Source organism: Gymnoscopelus microlampas, assembly GCF_963454915.1.
Source record: "Gymnoscopelus microlampas genome assembly, chromosome: 22".
In the NCBI taxonomy this organism is placed as follows: Eukaryota; Metazoa; Chordata; class Actinopteri; order Myctophiformes; family Myctophidae; genus Gymnoscopelus; species Gymnoscopelus microlampas.
This window is the reverse complement of record NC_139959.1, coordinates 35,353,835-35,369,341: the sequence shown is the minus strand read 5'-3', so window position 1 is coordinate 35,369,341 and position 15,507 is coordinate 35,353,835. Positions and strand designations below refer to the sequence as shown.

General features: G+C 45.2%; 1 long non-coding RNA gene across 1 annotated transcript in view; it reads right to left on the bottom strand.

Moving 5' to 3' along the window:
* The window catches only part of LOC311038482, a 389,296-nt gene that overhangs the window by 208,015 nt on the left and 165,774 nt on the right, over positions 1 to 15,507 (bottom strand). The gene's annotated exons all lie outside the window — the stretch shown is intronic.

Here is a 15,507-nt window from a genome sequence, read left to right as displayed (position 1 = left end):
TGAGTATATAATTGGTTGACAATAGAAGCATGGAGCAGCTGAGACCGGCCAGCAGCAACTGCACTGAGTTCCCTGACAGAACTTGCTCTGCTCATGTCACCAAGTGAGACGCTCATTTCAGCTTTCATTTTGTGATTGTAACATTTTAGCGAATGCTTTTCAGCAAATATATAATCAAGAGGTTTATATGTCAGAAAAGTAGTACAGTTTTAGTTTTTAAATGTGTCGTTTATTGTAGGCATTCAATCAGCCAGCCCAGAATCAATGAAAACAGTAATGTTTTTTATTGCATACTGGAATGTTCTCCCTATACATTTGACTCCAACAAGAAATACATTAGGTTTCAAAAAGAAACTTAAGGAAGCAATAATCAGAAAGGAAATTAGATTAGATTAGATTAGGTTGTTATTATTTTTTTGGACGTATTTTCGGATGGACAAACCTGTTATTTTACTGTAATGTAAAGTTTGTGTTTTTGTTCCCTAACCTTGATTGTTGTACTGCATTTTATGATTTGTATTGTGATGTTTTTTGCCTGGACCCCAGGAAGAATAGTCTCCAATAAGGTGTAGACCAATGGGGATCCTTAATACACAATAAACGCATATGTTATGTTATGTAATAACATGGTATGCCCTCTGGAAAAACCTAGAACACACCACTGCTTAGTGGGTCCTAGTCTGGGTGGGCGGACATTTGGCAAAGAAAATAAATAAAATTGCTACAAGCTAACAACACATCACATTGTGAACATGTTGTGAGCTTGTAGACCTGCTACTTTCGCCAGGCATATTGGTGTGTAGACAGACATAGCTAGAGGGTCTAGCACAGAGCCCTGGGGGATCCCGGTCCACTGCAGCAAAGGGTTTTAAGTGGTTCAGTTGAACTGTTGTGAGTTTAATTTAAATTGCTTTGTTTGACTTGACTGTTGTATTAATGACAAATGGAACACACGCACGCACGCACGCACGCACGCACGCACGCACGCACGCACGCACGCACGCACACACACACACACACACACACACACACACACACACACACACACACACACACACACACACACACACTTACAGTATCTTTGCTCAATAAAGCAGTGTGTAACTATATTCATCTCTTATAGTCATATTTTGTTGTTGCTCCTCAGCCATTGGACATTAGCTGTCCTGTTTACTTGTTCGTTTCTGTAGCTCTGTGTTTCACTGAGTTCCGTGTCCATACTGTAGGTCTTGTAGCCCTGTGAATCTGTTGATCCCCTTCTTGTGCATTTATTTGTGTTCTGGTCCAGGGGTCTTCAACGTGTTTCAGGCCAAGGACCCCTTAGCTGAGAGAGAGATGAACCCCCCACTACACGTTGTATACAATTGTGTTGCAGAACAAACCTTTTCATAGGTTTCATAGATGGCTGCAGAGACGTGTTTGACAGCACTGTCATCAGTGTTGTGTAAATTAATGTTTGTTTGTTTGTTTACACATGATATTTTCTATTGATTTGTTGGATCTTTAACATTTAACCCTCAATACTTAAACTTGACCTTTGGCCTTTTGTCTCCCCTCTACACCAAACCTCTTTCTAACATTATGAAAGTATAAATCTGCAGACAGCAGAGGGAACAATCATACTGCTCAGCTCCACATAGCAGTGCTTATGGAGAGATGACAGGTTTGGAAAAGAGACAGGGATACATACATACCCCCCTTATAATATGATATTATCTAATTCATATTGTCATTAATATTAATACATTAAAAGCAACTTATTTCTTGCTGTGGGCCAGAAACCTCCTATCTCCATACTGTTAATATTCTTCTTTTTATCAGTTCAACTGTGAACTTGTAGATCTGCTATTTTCACTTTTTTAATTACTGGTGAATTGCAAGATGAGAGTAAACGTGGTTTAACCTTCAGTCAGCGAACGACAGGTTAAATGGTAAATGTGTAGAAATAGTTGCCAATGAGAGGTTAAATGGTAAAAGACACATTAATGTATGTAAATGAACATGATAATATTACATCATCATTTGAAGTAGGTTTTACTTTATCTAGATCAACTTACCAGACACAGCAACGCTAACAGGAGCATCAACAACCAACCACATCCTGTGTTACTTTTCTATTTTAGAAGCACACCAACCGACACTTTCCTGTGTGTTTGTGTGTATGTGTGTGCGCCTAGATCAGTGTGGTTCTCAAAGTGTGGTCCGGGGACCCCTAGGGGTCCTTGAGGAGGTTACAGGGGGTCCCCAGCACAATGAGTTAATAAAGCATTAACATATTGTTAACAACTTTAAGCCCTACATACATTGGCCGTTTGGAAATAGCAGATCTACAAGCTCATAACGATGCCAACAAGCGGTGTCAGCTTATAGATCTGCGTTTCACTGTTTCAGCCCAGCAGCCCTATGTAAAGCATAGGTCACCGCCTAGGTTGCACATGAACTCTGCAGCCGCACTGAGGCCACTGCTCGAAAGCATCCCAGGCCGTAACGTATCTAATAATTGGGCCGCACGACCCGGAAATGACCTAAAACGGGAGCAAAAAAAAACAACAAGTGGCACAGCGGCCCACCCCGGTATGCCAAATGGCCAGTCTGCCCCTGATAGCTGCATATTATTCTATGCATGTGTTACCGGCCTCAGACCTAGGGGAATCTGGGTCGGTACAAGTGACACACAGGCAAGGGTGCACTGTGGATCATGTATTCTGTGGAAAACGAGGAACAGACACGTTACTTTTATCTTGCCTCGCTCAGCCAGCAGCGGTTTATTACTCAACATGTCACAATACTCATTTAGCATTTCAATACTTTCAATCATATATCATTTCAATATCAAAATACTGTTTAACAGTCCAACAGACATTTTAGTTCACAATACTTGCAAAAATACAATAAATCAAATAATACAAAAATACAATGTATTCTTCATAAAACCAAAATAAAGTGCAAAAATACTCTTCAACAAACAAAAATAAAAGTGCAAAACAATAATACATTCTGCATTCTTACTCCAAGATACAAACTTAATACTGTGGTCAGAATCATCAGATTCCATCAACAATAACAATAATACATTTCCTACTAAATCTAATTCACTTAATACAAAGCTCAAAATACAGAAAATAACACGTCCTCAGTCACACAAGCACGCACGTGCACGCGCACCACGTGTGCTTTCTGTGTGGTAACACAGTGAAACAAACTACCTGGCAGCAGCCATTATTCAACTCAACAAAACAATAAAACTACTCGTCCAAACTTACTTCAGGTACACTCAAAACGTTACAAAACATGTCACTGACAGTTCACATTAGTTTTAACATCCTTAGGAATGTTTTAGATAGTTATATCATTACCTGTGGAAAACGAGGAACAGACACGTTACTTTTATCTTGCCTCGCTCAGCCAGCAGTGGTTTATTACTGAGCTGCGCATGCGTGGGCCAAGACTATAGTGTTTCCTCTGTCATTCACAGGAGCGCATGGGCGCCATCTACTGACTTGGAAGTCTAATAAGATGTGAAAACACATACAAAGTGTCACAATACTGTTAGAGTAATTCTGATAATCTTAAAAAATGGGGGGTGTATGTTTTACTGCAAAACTTTAAATAGAGGAATTTTCTGAACCCTCTACACGCTCCCCTGCTTTAAGAGATGTCTCCTGACATCTAGAACTAAACCAACAATGAGTAGTCAGGTAATAGTCTAGGAAAAGGTCATCTGTCTGGTCTGTGTAGTGTCTGGTAAGTTTCGTTGGGGTTAGTCAATGTCCGTCAAGTCAGTCAGTGTGACAGTGTCTGTCAAATCCTATGCTAATACAAGTCCTCTGTCCTATGTCTAATAAGTCCATACGGTTGGGGTAGGGTAGTAGTAGGTTTCGGGCAGGACTGGGTAAGGGGTCATGGGGTAAGGCACACATGTGAACATGGCGTTTGCTCCGGGTCTCCAGGGCTGGTATGACGGCTGACCGAAATGTTCATATGTGAATCTTTCTCTGGGTTTTACATTCCGGGTGGACCTCCTTGCAGGCAGTTCCTCTTCACCTTGTGGCTCTATGTCAGGTTCAACCATCTCCTCTGGCACCACTGGACCTGTATCACCCTCATTGTCATCCATTACAGGTTGTTCCTGATCATCGTCAGCAGGCAGTGTGTCAGCTGGTGTTGGTGCTTGTGCTGATGCTGGCACTGCAACTGGAACAGTTTCCTCTTGCTGCTGCACATCACCTGCTTCTGTTGCTAGTCTTGGAGGTTGGAATTCAGGTGCTACTGCTCTGAGATTACTGTGTGGTTCAGTTTGAGGTGCCTGATGTCTGACTGACCTCCTTGTATACACAGGTAACGGTCGGAGGCTGTAGTAATATCCTTCCTCTTCAGCAGAATCATCAGACTCCTGCTCAGCTGCTTCTCTGCTGTGAGTCTGTCTGTCTCTCTGTTTTTTCTGTTTCTTTTGGGGAAGGCTGGGCTGCTCATCTTGTTCAAATGGCAAGTCATTTACAGGTAGCAGGAGGTTACGGTGCAGCACACGGATAGTTTTGTCTCCTTTTTCTGCTTGCACTTTGTACACAGGTCCATCTCCCATCCTTTCAATTACTCTGTGAACTCTCTCCTCCCAGTAAGCACGGAGTTTGCCAGGTCCACCTATCTGAGACAGGTTTCTGACAAGCACGCGATCTCCTGGCTGAAGTGAAATCCCTTTAACACCACGGTCGTAGTATTTCTTTCCTTTTGCTGAGCACTTTTGGCTATTCTCTGAGGCGATCCTGTAAGCATCTTGCATCCGAGAAGCCCATTTCTGTGCAAATTCCTGTCGATTCGACACCTCTTCATCAGTTCTCAGATCAAACACTAAGTCAATGGGCAAGCGTGGGGCTCTTCCGTAGAGGAGAAAGAAGGGCGAATAGCCGGTTGCTTCATGCCTCGTACAATTGTACGCATGGACTATGTGGGGCAAATGGTCTTTCCACTCAGCTTTTCTTTCCTCTTGGAGAGTGCGGAGCATCTGTAACAGTGTTCTATTCAGGCGTTCCACAGGGTTCCCCTGCGGGTGGTATGGGGTAGTTCGAGAATGGGAAATGCCAGACAGCTGCTGGAGTCGCTGGAACAGATTATTCTCAAATTCTCGTCCCTGGTCATGGTGCAATTTTTCAGGGTACGCAAAACGTGGAATAAAATCACTGAAGATTTTCTCAGCTGCGGTTTTGCCTGACTTATTCTTAGTCGGGTAGGCTTGTGCAAAGCGGGTAAAGTGATCTACCAGAACTAAAATGTACTCAAAGCCTCCTTTGCTTGGCTCTAGGTGGAGATAATCGATAGAAATAAGCTCAAATGGGGCACTGGTTGTGATTGAACCCATGGGTGCTTTTTCTGGGATGGTGGGTCGTTTCTGCTTAATACATGAGCACTGGCGGATGACATAGTCCTCTATTTCACGCTGCATGAATGGCCAATAGAACCTTTGCCTCGCCAGGTGGATTACTTTGTCAGCCCCGACATGACCCATGTCATCATGCAGGTGTTTGAGCACGGTGGACTTCAGCTTACTGGGGAGAACGAGCTGTTTCCATTTTCCTGATTGCCTGTACAGAATTCCTTTGTCAAGTTTGAGTCTGTTCCATTCATGTACTAGTCTCCTTGTCTCTTGTCCCATTTGTCTTTTGTCTTTGTCATTGGGGTTCCATCCATTCCTCTTTAATGTCATCACCTCAAAGATTGATGCATCCTCTTTCTGGGCAGCTCTAATGTCCTCTGGGGTGATGGTGGGGACTGTCACAGAGGGGTCGTCATCACCACCAGATGAGAGTTGCAGTGCAGCCATCCATGGCACATCCTTCTCGGCCACCGCTTTGTTCCCCTGCCATATGGTGGAAACTACATCTGGGGGCAGAGCTTCAGTGTACTCCCCTATGTGACCCTGGAGCTTTACTGGATACCGTGACAGTGTGTCGGCGTCAGCATTCGCCTTGCCTGGCCTGTATTGTATGGTGAAGTGGAAATCCGCCAACTCACCCACCCAGCGATGTCCGACAGCGTTGAGTTTGGCTGTGCTGAAAACATAAGTAAGGGGGTTATTGTCTGTGTACACAGTGAATGTGGGTGCATAGTAGAGATAATCCCGGAACTTATCGCAGATGGCCCACTTCAATGCCAGAAACTCGAGTTTGCCAGAATGGAGATGGTAATTCTTTTCTGCAGACGTGAGTGTTCTGGATCCATAAGCGATGACGCGGAGTTTACCCCCCTGCTGTTGATAGAGCACAGCCCCCAGACCTTCGTTGGATGCGTCAGTATTTAACACAAAAGGCAAATTAAAATCTGGGTAGGCTAAAATGGGCGGATTGGTTAACATGTCTACAAGGCGAGAGACAACCGCACTGTGTTCGGGGGTCCACTGGACAGGTGTTTTAGAGGGGAGCTGGCCAGACTTTGTGACATTTCTTTTGGGTGCAGCGTTATTATCTTTAACAGGCCTCTGGTTGGGCTGACTGGGACCCTCTGCTAGCTTAAACAGTGGCCGTGCAATCCTGGAGAAGTCCTGTATGAAGGATCTATAATAGCCTAAGAAGCCTAATAGACCTCTGACTTCCCCCACATTCTTTGGCTCTCTCTCTTTTAGCTGCAACACTGCTTCCAGGTCTTTAGGGTCTATCTGGACACCTTCACTTGTCACTAGGCGCCCTATGTATCTCACTTGTCATCTGAACAGCTCACATTTCTTTGCACGTAACTTGATGCCATGCTCCCGCAGGCGACGGAGCACCCGTCTCAGGTCCTCCACGTGGTCATGGAAGGATTTGGAAAAGCAGAGCACGTCATCCAGATAAGGAGAGCAGCACTCGTCTGTCATGCCATCAAAGACGCCCTCCATACATCGTTGAAAGGCCGCTGGGGCGTTGGTAAGGCCAAAGGGGAGGCGAAGCCACTCGTATAGTCCCCAAGGGGTACTAAAAGCAGTCAGGTGCCTGGAACTCTCATCGACAAAGCCCTGGTGGTAGGCGCTGCCTTGGTCGAGTAGTGAGAACCAGGAGTAGCCCCCCAGGTTATCCAGCAGGTCTTGAATGCGTGGGAGCGGATGACGGTCTGGGACAGTTTTGCGGTTTATCTCCCTGTAGTCAACGCATAGACGCAAGCTCTTATCTTTTTTTCGGACACAGACCACGGGGGATGAGTACGGTGAAGTGGACTTTCTTATCCAGCCATGGTCAAGCAGGTTCTGGACATACTCTTTTACCTCTCTGTAGAGGGGTTTTGGGATTGCATTGTAGCACTTTTGGACTGGTGTCTCATCATTTAGCTGAATCTTAAGCTGCAGGTTTGGGATACAACCTATGTCAGCATCATCCTTGGCAAATGCATCTGACTCGTCGTATAACATGTCTCTGGCTATCTCTTGTTCCTCCTCTTCGAGGTGTGACAATTCGACAGGTGGGTGCCATTTATCTCGAGTCAGAGCGGAGCAGGTTTGAGCAGTGGGACGGTTTATGGGCTTTGGGTTGTTGGGGGAATGGTTAATGGGTTTGGCCTCAGTAATTTCCTCAAGTGTGCCCAGAATGGTTCTCTGTGACAGATAGATGTCATGTTTAGTGAAATTCTGAATAGGGATTTTGGCCATTTTTGATGAGCCACAGGGGACATCTACTAAAGAGGGAAAGGGGTCTAAACCCTCAGGACAGTGGTTTTCTGGGCTGGGCTCAAATAACATTGTTCTGCCCTGGGGCCATGCTCTGACTCTGCACTTCACCTCACAGATTTGGCCAGCGAGGATAGTTAGTCCTTTCTTTCCGACCCGTACAGTGCAATGGGGAGGCGTTTCATCAGGGGCCAGTATCTGGAGAACAGAAATCAGGGTTTCCACTGTGCTTTCACTGACACTCATGGATTCCTTCAGTATGGCTGCAATATCCACCTGTTCTATGTTCTCTTTGATCATCTCTGCAATGACATTGCTACCTAAAAGGGGACAGTCAAGGCAGCTCTGACTGATTAATATGGGCACTTGTATGTCAGCATGTCCATGGCTCTCACTGCGTATCTGTAAGTCAACATAAGCCCATCCATCAAAGGGAACCGCTGTGCCATTTGCTGCAGATATTTCGATATATCGATTTTGATCGGGGAATAGGGATGAGAGTGGCTGGATTTTGACACTGGGCAACGCTTCCTCTATCCACGCCCTCCCCACCATGGTCACCTGGGCCCCTGAGTCAAGCAGCATTTGGAGCGGGACCCCATTAATTGCACATGAGACCATACATCGCTTGCCAATTAGTTGTGCTACACGTTTTCTGGGTGTTGGCTTGCACTGTGTAGTTTGTTTTACGGGGTTTACGGTTTCAATGGAGTTAACCTGTACTGGAGGCTTGTTACTGGCGACAGTCACTGGCAGCCTCACTCCAGTGACCTCCTCTCGTTTCCCGATGCCTTTCTTTTCAGACAGCCAACTGCTCTATGTCCTTCCTGACCACAAATGAAACAGTGAGGGCAGCTCTTAATGTTCTTTTGCACACAATCATGACATCTGCCCCTAGTCTCATTCGTTGATGTCTGGGGTCGAATTGAGGGTCGGGTGGGGGGTGGAACAGGGCTTTCAGGAGTCACATGTTCTGTGGGTTTGACCCCCTGGGCAAAGTGTTTAGTCAGTGAGGCCACTTGTGCAGTCAGCTCTAGAATAGCAGCACGGTTAGCCTGTAATTCAGAGTCAACTTTGGTCTGTTTTGTCTGGTCAGTCTGCTCAGTGTGAGCTGCACTTACAGTCACTGGTCGGGTTTTAGTAACTGTACCAAGGCGTTTCAACCTATCTGCCTCCTCACTTGTGGACTTAGTGATCTGTTCTAAGAGAAGGTCATCATTAACCTGCAAGTCTGTAAGGAAAGGTTTGAGATCACATCTGACATGGTTATTTTTCTCATTTAACCCTTGGTAGAGTGTGTGAAGGAACGTACCTTGAACAAGCTTTCTATCATAACAAAAATCTGCACCTGGCTGTTGTGACTCAAAAACAACTCTCTGTTTTAGACCCATGATTCTGTACAAAAATTGCTGTGGGCCCTCTTTGTCTTGCTGTTTGGCAGTACTAAGCTCCTGAAAGAGCTCAGTGCTGTTTTTGTCTCTAATGTGGGAGCGGAGAAAACGTTTTAACTCACTCATAGTAAGGTCATCTTTGTTAGTTAACATCTCCCTGAATGTACCAGGTTTAGTGATCTTAAGCACAGTGCGGATAACCTCTGACTCACTAAACCCTTCATTTAACCCTTCATCCATTTGTTTACAAAGGCTACTGTATGACATCTCGGACCCTGTGTCAGAAATCTGACCACCATAAAGTTTAAACTCTCTGCGTGGAAACAGAGCGGCTACATCAGTAAACCTCACCACCTGCTCAACCATACTGGAGGACGGACTGGCACGGCCAGGAGGGGCACCACCTGCACTGTTGGTGATGGATCTGGCTGGCGATGTAGTGGCGTGGTTCCTGGCTGGTGCGTTATTGTCTCTGTCCATGGTCGGTTGAGGTGTGTGAATGTCTCTTTCCCTGGGTGAGGACAGCTGGTGACTGTCCATGGTTGCTGCAGTTGAACTGGTCTGTTGACGAGTCGCTGTATCTTCCACCTGGAGGGGTGCAGCCTCGACCACTCCTCCGTCGTCAGCTCCTTCAACGCCAGCTCCTCCCACAGCATCTCCTTTATCCGGGGCTCTTAACATGTCATCGAGCATGTCGTCGAGGTGAAGGATTTGAGCCATGCCTTCATCATCCATGCCTTTCAACTTATCACTTCTTAGGTAGTCGACAATTATATCAAATAGTTCTGGTTCACTCAGGACCGCAAGGTCCTCAGTGTCTAAGTCTTTATCAACCGCACTGGCAAAAGCCAGTAACTGACTGGTACTTAAAGCTAAGATTCTCTTTTGGATCTTGAAGATCAGCATCCGTCGTGGGGTTGTGGTAGCCATCTTTAGCCCCTGTGGCCTCTACTCTTCTGGATGACGCACAGCAATGCAGCCTTCCCTGAAGCTTTAGGCACAGGTTCTCTCCGTGGCAGTTCCCACTTTCCCAGCTAGGTGGCGCTGTATCCCGGACGAGCCCCCAATTGTTACCGGCCTCAGACCTAGGGGAATCTGGGTCGGTACAAGTGACACACAGGCAAGGGTGCACTGTGGATCATGTATTCTGTGAAAAACGAGGAACAGACACGTTACTTTTACTACTTTTACTTTTTTGCCTCGCTCAGCCAGCAGCGGTTTATTACTCAACATGTCACAATACTCATTTAGCATTTCAATACTTTCAATCATATATCATTTCAATATCAAAATACTGTTTAACAGTCCAACAGACATTTTAGTTCACAATACTTGCAAAAATACAATAAATCAAATAATACAAAAATACAATGTATTCTTCATAAAACCAAAATAAAGTGCAAAAATACTCTTCAACAAACAAAAATAAAAGTGCAAAACAATAATACATTCTGCATTCTTACTCCAAGATACAAACTTAATACTGTGGTCAGAATCATCAGATTCCATCAACAATAACAATAATACATTTCCTACTAAATCTAATTCACTTAATACACAGCTCAAAATACAGAAAATAACACGTTCTCAGTCACACAAGCACGCACGCACGTGCACGCGCACCACGTGTGCTTTCTGTGTGGTAACACAGTGAAACAAACTACCTGGCAGCAGCCATTATTCAACTCAACAAAACAATAAAACTACTCGTCCAAACTTACTTCAGGTACACTCAAAACGTTACAAAACATGTCACTGACAGTTCACATTAGTTTTAACATCCTTAGGAATGTTTTAGATAGTTATATCATTACCTGTGGAAAACGAGGAACAGACACGTTACTGCCAGCAGCGGTTTATTACTGAGCTGCGCATGCGTGGGCCAAGACTATAGTGTTTCCTCTGTCATTCACAGGAGCGCAGGGGCGCCATCTACTGACTTGGAAGTCTAATAAGATGTGAAAACACATACAAAGTGTCACAATACTGTTAGAGTAATTCTGACAATCTTAAAAAATGGGGGGTGTATGTTTTACTGCAAAACTTTAAATAGAGGCATTTTCTGAACCCTCTACACATGTATATTTTCTTCCACGCCTCTGCTCTCGTCCAGCTGTATGAAACGTCATAAGTGATCGCGCAATTTGCCGTCGCTTTGAAATGACGCTACAGTGCGTTCCGATCCTGTGAGGCCAACGGGTCGACCACTCCATCCTCGCAAATAATCCTCTCCTCCTCGCAGGGGCGGGGCTTTGGTGCGAGTGGAGGACGCAAGGAGAGTGAGCGAGTGACCGAGTTTGGGGGATTGGAATTTAGCTCTACTGTCCCTTCTACCTGAGGCCAAGACTCTGATTGCCCTGAGTGCTGTCACCAGAGCCTTCTATTAGAGAGTTGCGCCAATGAGGGGTCAGAAACAGCGTCGGTCACGTGGTTCATGTAGCTGGAAATAGTGACAAGGAGCCGTCGACTTCAATGCATTCCATGAACTTCCGGTTTAGGGATTTGTCACAATTCGCCAATGTATGTGTACTGTATGTAGAAGACCTGGCCCGAAGAAGTGAACGGAGTTGGCGTAACTCTCTAATAGATGGCACTGGCTGTCACCTGTGGGGACCAGCTGAGTGTGGCTGGGTGACGAGCTCCTGAGGCTATACACTTTAAAAACTGTGTGGTTCAGTGTGTTCAGTGCTGGGTCATAAGATGTGTGTCAGGTCCTCCATTATGTTGCCAGTGTCTTGTTATGAGTTCAGTTTATCATATTAGTTACCAGAGTGTTTCTGTAAGTTCTCATTGTTAATGTGTGTCTTTATAAGTAAACTTAAGTTTGTGATCCTCATCCTCTGCGTTTGTCTGAGTTCCTGTGCTTGGGTCCTACAACACCTTTGGTTCCTGACAGTTCCGCTCACAGCCTAAGAGAGAAGGTCAGATTCTCCATAGAGTCCATAGAATCTCGTTGACTATACTGTAGTCCAATCTTCCTTGGTAAGTGGTGTGACCTGCAGCCATTTCCGAGTGATGGCTTTCTTACAAGCAACCAAAATGATGTTAAGTCCTGGCTCATGAGTTCAGCAGGGATTTTCTCCAGATAAACTGTAACACAAGAACATTCAACTTCTGTTTAAAAAATAGCTCTGATTTCTTTGATAACCTCTGGCCAGGGGCGGATTAACCCTTCGTGGTGCCCGGTGCTTTGACCCGGTTCGGTTCGGTGGTGTTTTTTCACAGTTTTTTTTTTACGTCGTTTGGTGCCCCCCCACAAGGTTGGTGCCCTGTGCTTCAGCACCTCAAGCCCGTTGGATAAGCCACCACTGCCTCTGGCCAGTAGGGCTGAATTGAAGGACAGTCCCCAAAAAATTGAAAATTATCTGCCATCATTTTACCACATTGACCCTGTCCTTGACGCAGCAGGCCCATTTAAAACATTATTATTATCATAACCCCTCAACTATCAACAGTAGGTGGAGAGCCTATGCACATTTACAAATAAGTCTTGTCATTGTCTCCAAATGTATTTTGCGTAAAATCGTCATCAACAGTTGCCAAAAAAAAGTCCATTCCTACTACGACTAAAACTAAATGGAATGTTATGCAAAAGTCTATGACTAAAACTATAAATCTGAAGTAGGTAAGTCATTTACTAGATCAATATTACTGTAAATGTCTGTCCAGGGTAAATGTTCTCGTACGTAAAGTGCAAATAAAACAGTTTAGTGCTACAGAGTAACCAGGAGAGTGTGTGTGTGTGTGTGTGTGTGTGTGTGTGTGTGTGTGTGTGTGTGTGTGTGTGTGTGTGTGTGTGTGTGTGTCTGTGTGTGTGTGTGTGTGTGTGTGTGTGTGAGAACAACCTGCCACATCCTGTGTCACATGTTCTATTTTAGAATCAGCTCTGCGTCACGTGTTGAGCTGTTAGACTGACAGCCAGTAGAGCTGCGTCACAAACATTATCTGTCTGTTTGTCTGTCTGCATATCCGTCTGGCCTAGACGTGTGTTTTTTTTCCTCCCCAATCATAGTAAGTTGACAACTGCTTCGCCCCTAGTCACTGCATAAGTGTCATTCCAAGATGATAGCCCTGGCCGGCTTTCCTCCATGGTGGAAAATAGTGCTTGGCGCTGGAACTCTCTGGGGGAGGGGGGATAATTTACGATTCTGTCCCTATCGGTACATAACTCGGATGGCACTGAGTAGGCTCTAGTGGACTTCGCAACGTTCGGCACAGCGACTCACTCGCCTGAGGCTTGCTCGGCGGTGCTCCCGTTGCTCAAGTGTCCACTAGAGACGGCGCGCCTTCGTCGCTGTAACTGTTTTTTGCCGAACTACTTACTAACTTAATATAAGGGGCTGTGGTCTGTTCTGCACCAAGTGGGGGCTGGGGGTGACAAAAATGATGCCTAAACCTAATAGAATAATTTGAGACACATTTTAGGTTAGATAGAAATACAACAGCGGGAGAGGGATTCGATCCCGGGGCGCTGGGATTGTAAGTCTAATGCTTAACAACATGCCACGGAACCAGTGTTGATTTCGTCGACTACCTTTTTTCACTGACAAAAACTCAATAAAAACAAAATAAAAACGAAGCTACGATGACTAAAACTATGACTAAATATATTGGCAATTTCGCGAACAGATACAAACTAGACTAAAATGTTAGTGAGGGACTAGTGGAGAAGAGATCCAGTAGAACTAAAAGACAAGTCATTTTATGTTTGGTTGTGCTCTGAAAATAGCAGATCTACAAGCTCACAACGTGTCGCGCTGCGACGCGTTGTGAGCTTGTAGATCACCTATTTTCAGCATGCAACTAAGTGTAAAATCAGCCATTACGACGCCATCGAGGCACCGCCAAAATACATTTTAGTGGACTAAATCAACTGTAGATTTAGTCGACTATAATCTTATGATATTTAGTCGACTAAAACTAGACAAAAACTAAAACATTTCAGATGACTAAAATATGACTAAAAGTAAATGGAATTTTATTCATAAGGCTATTGACTAAAACTAAATCAAAATTTGCTGTCAAAATCAACACTGCACGGAACCTTGTGGTATTGAAGTGGTTTGGGAGTTATTTAAAGCGGCCTTAAAGCGGCCTGAAAGACTGTGAGAGGCAGTTTCGCCTGCGCCACAGAACGGAGCGTTGCCAAGTTACTACGATCGGGGAGGAAAAAAAATATGCGTCTTAGACTCAGCACAACGCCACGTGTTGATAACAGCTTCCTGTCAGACTGACAGAGGGTTAAGAGCTGCGTCTCAAACAAGCCACTCGCTAAGGATGAGAGCAGGACAGTTTGAGCAAAACTAAAGACATACTGGTAGAAGACATTCCAGCATCTCATCCAGTGAACAGTGAGTGGATTCCAGCATCACATCCAGTGAACAGTGAGTGGATTCCAGCATCACATCCAGTGAACAGTGAGTGGATTCCAGCATCGCATCCAGTGAACAGTGAGTGGATTCCAGCATCGCATCCAGTGAACAGTGAGTGGATTCCAGCATCTCATCCAGTGAACAGTGAGTGGATTCCAGCATCTCATCCAGTGAACAGTGAGTGGATTCCAGCATCACATCCAGTGAACAGTGAGTGGATTCCAGCATCTCATCCAGTGAACAGTGAGTGGATTCCAGCATCACATCCAGTGAACAGTGAGTGGATTCGAGCATCACATCCAGTGAACAGTGAGTGGATTCCAGCATCTCATCCAGTGAACAGTGAGTGGATTCCAGCATCACATCCAGTGAACAGTGAGTGGATTCCAGCATCACATCCAGTGAACAGTGAGTGGATTCCAGCATCGCATCCAGTGAACAGTGAGTGGATTCCAGCATCGCATCCAGTGAACAGTGAGTGGATTCCAGCATCTCATCCAGTGAACAGTGAGTGGATTCCAGCATCTCATCCAGTGAACAGTGAGTGGATTCCAGCATCACATCCAGTGAACAGTGAGTGGATTCCAGCATCTCATCCAGTGAACAGTGAGTGGATTCCAGCATCACATCCAGTGAACAGTGAGTGGATTCGAGCATCACATCCAGTGAACAGTGAGTGGATTCCAGCATCTCATCCAGTGAACAGTGAGTGGATTCCAGCATCACATCCAGTGAACAGTGAGTGGATTCCATCATCACATCCAGTGAACAGTGAGTGGATTCCAGCATCTCATCCAGTGAACAGTGAGTGGATTCCAGCATCTCATCCAGTGAACAGAGAGTGGATTCCAGCATCACATCCAGTGAACAGTGAGTGGATTCCAGCATCTCATCCAGTGAACAGTGAGTGGATTCCAGCATCACATCCAGTGAACAGTGAGTGGATTCCAGCATCTCATCCAGTGAACAGAGAGTGGATTCCAGCATCACATCCAGTGAACAGTGAGTGGATTCCAGCATCTCATCCAGTGAACAGTGAGTGGATTCCAGCATCTCATCCAGTGAACAGTGAGTGGATTCAGCTTCTCATCCAGTGAACAGTGAGTGGATTCCA